Source organism: Lithobates pipiens, unplaced genomic scaffold (assembly GCF_037356315.1).
Source record: "Lithobates pipiens isolate NorthernLeopardFrog02 unplaced genomic scaffold, aLitPip1_a1.2 Scaffold_16, whole genome shotgun sequence".
NCBI classification, from domain to species: Eukaryota; Metazoa; Chordata; class Amphibia; order Anura; family Ranidae; genus Lithobates; species Lithobates pipiens.
The window spans coordinates 240,261,126-240,265,973 of NW_027507748.1; the positions used below are offsets into that span (position 1 = coordinate 240,261,126).

Genomic DNA, 4,848 nt, shown 5'->3' on the forward strand with positions numbered 1-4,848 from the left:
CATGGAGGGGAGAGGAGGAGTGGAGGGGAGGGGGGGCGTGGAGGGGACTCAGGGGAGAGGAGGAGTGTGGCAGAGGAGAGGCATGGAGGGGAGAGGAGGAGTGTAGGGGAGGAGGGCCGTGGAGGGGAGAGGAGTGGAGATGAGAGGAGGATCAGTTGGGGGGTTGAGGGGAGGGGAGAGGAGGTGTGGAGGGGAGAGTAGAGAAGAGGAAGCCTAGAGGGAAGAGGAAGTGTGGAGGGGAGAGTAGAGAAGAGCAAGCGTAGAGGGGAGAGGAGGCACGGAGGGGAGATGAGGTGTCGAGGAGAGGAGAGGCGTGAAGGGGAGAGGAAGAGTGGAGGTGAACGGAGGCGTGGAGTTGAGCCAAGGCATGGAAGAGAGCATGCCTATGGAGGTGGAGTGGAGCATGGCCAAAAAAGAGGCAAGTGTCCACCCCTACATCAGAAGAGATTTCTGACGTCGACCTGTAGCATCACCAGCGAACCAAGAGACAGAGAAGATCAAGGGGGCCCGTATTTACCCCAGAGGAGAATTCTGCATTGATTGCTGCAGTGAACAGAGACAAAGTGAAACTCTTCAGCCTAAATGTCTCAATCTCAGCAAAGAGAGCAGCCTGGGAACGAGTCCGGGACTCAGTGAATGCAGTCTCTAAGGTTCACAGGGCCACCACTGGTGTCAGGCACAAGTAATTATTCAAATATTATATCACTCTTAGAACACACCACATATATGTGAAAAATACACAATATAGTAGTCTAGTCAATAAACTGATTTGAACGTAACACAAATATTTATTTGACACAGAAAAGTAACATGTAAAATAAAAATAATATTCTTGTAACGTGTATTGATTATACTGTATCTTTTTTTCATTTGCAGGTTTTATGATTGTCGGGCGTCAGTTAATAAAAAAAAAAGATAGAGAAGCATCTTCTGGCCCAGTCTACTGGAGGAAAGGCCGTGGTCTTCAGACAGTGGGAAGCAGAGCTGAGAGATGGCCTGCTTGCAGATGAGGATGTCCCTGGAGTCAGCAGAAAGTGTCCAGCCGAGCATCAGAGAGCTGGTGCTTAAAATAAAATATATCATTATATATTGCAGTTATATGGTTGTTTCCAGCTCACTATTGGCACACTGTGCAAAGGGAATAAAAAAAAAATGAAAGCTCAAATAAGTCCTGTAGCATACCACTTCCCGCAAAACAATGTATCTGTACAGCGCTTTGAGGAAGTGGTTGTACCGGGGTGATAAGCAGCTGCAGCCGTCACCCCGGTACCACTTTTTAGATCTGGTGGTCGGCTTTGTTAGGATAACAACCGTTGCGGCTCAGAAGCTGCTCAGCTAAGGAGTGGGAGAGGACACGACAAGCCCCCCGCCCACCACCTTCCACCACTTCGCCCGGGTCTCCAGTCCGGAGCGACCAGCCGGTATGTCCGCCGGCATGCCAGAGTTGCAAACAAAGTCGGTATCGGCTTCAATCGAGTCTCCAATGTAGTAACTCAGAAATTACGTACTCGTTTACTTTGCTGCCAATGGCACCGGCATGGGGATTGTGATTTTTTTAAAGTAAAACTGGAAAAACAAAACAAATAGGAACAAAAAAAATTATTTGAAAGTGCCCATAATGGTGTTCATATCACACTTGTGAGGTATCTCTGCGATCCTCACATCGAGAGAAATAATTATAGCAAAAGATCTCTGTAACTCTAAACTGGTAATCGTAAAACAAAAATTCCATGCTCATCTATAGTGATTCTTAAGTACTGTAGTTTCTCGCCATTCCAAGAGTGTTTGCAATTTTAAACCATAACATGTTCGATATCTATTTACTTGGAGTAACATCGTCTATCGCAATATCCCAAAAAATTGGGCTAAATAAAATTTACTGTAAATTACTGTAAATTTATTTTTTTAATTCAGTAAATTTTTCCCCAAAAATTGCTTTTGAAAGGCCGCTGTGCAAATACATCCTGGACCCTCCAGCGTCAGCTTCTGTCAAGAAGCAAAGGCCCATTACTCCTCAACGTAAGTAGAATATGCAAGCTGCCAATATAAAGAAACAGGACACAAGGCACCATCATCATCCACACTTTACAAACACGCATTATAAAACACATAAAAAGCTATTTAACAACCATCCATTTTTAAGTACAAACACACACACCTCAAATAGGGGTCGACCGATTATTGGTAGCCGATAGTGGTTACCTTAACTATTTTATTCTATCTTTAACAGAAAGCCTGAGCCATATCCCGGACCCTCCAGCATTAGCTTCTGTCAGGAAGCAGCGGCCCATTACTCCTCAACGTAAGTAGAATACGCAAGCTGCCAATATAAAGAAACAGGACACAAGGCACCATCATCATCCACACTTTACAAACAGGTATTATAAAACACATAAAAAGCTATTTAACAACCATCCATTTTTAAGTTCATATACACACACCTCAAACTAGGGGTCGACCGATTATTGGTGGCCACTTTTTTGTAATAATCGTTATCGTTGACAAACTTACCAATATAGTGCTTCAAGGTGTTGTACTGGGGTGATGCTTGCAACGGCAGACATCACCCGGTACCGTTTTTTAACAACTGATGTGGCTAAGCAGCCGCTTGTCTGTTATTACAAACAGCCGGAGGGGATGTCCTCCTCAGAAGTGCAGTCGCTGTAAATCTGAGGATAAACTCTGAGATGAGGGGAAGCTCTGCTGATTTTATCATCCAATCGTGTACAAGCAAACTTTCTGTTTTTTTATTTTCCTTGCATGTCCCCCTCAGATCTACAGCGACTGCACTTCCAAGGGCACTTGTAGTAGAAAGTGTATTTTCCTTTAGTAAATAGACCCCACCATTTGTATTGTAACCTATAATTGTTTATTCTATTACTACAATATTTGGAAATGCATCTGATCTTAGTATCCGACCGCCACCACAATCGGCCACCAGTAAATAGGGTGGAAAGAGTAGCGAAAATAAAATATTTGCTATATAATGAAAAGAAAAACAAACACATGTTTCTTTAAAGCGTTTGTTAACCTATAAAAAGTAAACCTGTTCCCTTAACAACTTAAGGAAGGACCACCCGCCGCAGTTATACGTCGGCTGTTTAAAGAGGACCACCATTGTTATGGCAGCAGATAGCTGCCATAACCCCGATATCTTCTTCAGCGGGCGGTCCTCTTTCAGATAAAAGTGGTCACTGCGGCGGACTTGCCGCAAGTTTACTTTTATCAGGGGCAGGAGAGGCCCACTATGCTCCAGTCGCCTCTGCCGCCTACCAGTAGCGGTGGAGACGATCAGGTCCACTTCTGCCCTCCAGTCTTAAAGGGGCTTTTTTTGGGGGGGGTATGACAATTCTTTTTATATACATTTTTTATTGCATTTTAGTGTAAATGAGATCCGAGGACTTTTTGACCCCAGATTTCACATTAAAGAGGACCTGTCATTCTTTTTTTATATTACAAGGGATGTTTACATTCCTTGTAATAGGAATATATGTGACACAAAATGTATTTATTTTTTAAAGGACAGTGTCAAAATAAAAAATAAAAAGTAAAATAAATATTTTTATTCTAATCTCTAGAAATCTATTTCTTTGAATGCTATCATCAACATTGGCTATCGTGTCTATTTCAGATCAACAAGACCAGTCAGAGGGGAGAGCGCAGTGCAGCTCGCCTCGCTCACCTGTCCTTATTTGCGAGGGCATTGAGCTCCAGAATGAGCCAGAGCTGACCCCTGTGATTCCCCAGACTCCTGTCTTCTCCCCATGGCCAGAGGAGGAGGTCACGGGCCATGTTTCCTGCATCCTGCCACCATCTGATGCTGCCCCCTCTACAGGAGCAGCCACAGCTGTTGCCCCCTCCTACCCAGGTGGCACTGGCACCTACTGCTATACCGCCTGGACCAGCAACTGTCCACGATGCAGTGCATCAGAGGGTCCTCAGAGAACTTCGGAGGCTGACAAGTGACAATAGAAGGATGTCACGGGACATCTGGAGGTTAACCCGGACCATTCAACTTGCAGCCAGGCAACAGACTGACCATATGGAGATTATGTTGGCTCGGGTAAACCAACAGCAGAACCAGGCAATGGAGCATTTAAGACTCTCTTTGATGGAAGCAATTTCCAGGCACAATGATTCATTGCCTGGGAGCTTGTCTGCTAGTACACAGAACTGCAGAGAACCCTCTCCTTTGGAAATCTGAGGGCTAGTTCTTCCTCTGCTCCAGGACCCAAGGCAGCTCAGCTCACCTTTTTGTTAATAGTTGTATATATGTATATGTGTTAACATACATGTTTTTTTTTTCTACGTTTGTTTATACAAATAAATAAATGCAAATAATTTTTGCCTAATAAAAGCATACTTTAGTGCTTATACTGTATATTGATTATTATGTGACATAGTACACTTTATTACATATCTGGTTGCTTAATAAAAACTCACATGCTATCACACATGGTAATCAACTTAAACAGTTAAAAGAACATTCTTGCCAGTTGTCACTAACAACTTAATTTAGGTTTAGCTAGGTATTATACTGCCTCGTTGACCTTAGTATTCTCTTTCTTTTTCCGCATCATTATATGTTGTAGTTCAAAGTTGCAGTAACAGAAATGGAAATAGTATTAGTCGTGATGACTAATACTATTTCCATTTCTGTTACTGAAACTTTGGACTACAACATATAATGATCTGGAAAAGTGTATAAGTGTTCTATACAGCTGTCTTGATTTTATGTTTGAAAGGAACATGCATCACTTGAGATTCCCTCTACGTATGTATATGTCTGATACCAGTATTGGATACGAGTAATCTTTTATCTGTACTCATCAATACCATTACCTGCGT

General features: G+C 43.0%; 1 long non-coding RNA gene across 1 annotated transcript; it reads left to right on the forward strand.

Moving 5' to 3' along the window:
* Positions 1-879: 879 nt before the first annotated feature.
* LOC143984318 (uncharacterized) lies at positions 880-4,263 on the forward strand. Its single transcript, XR_013274790.1, has 3 exons — positions 880-2,019; positions 2,231-2,302; positions 3,632-4,263. It is a non-coding gene; the product is annotated as an uncharacterized LOC143984318 (long non-coding RNA).
* Positions 4,264-4,848: the final 585 nt, after the last annotated feature.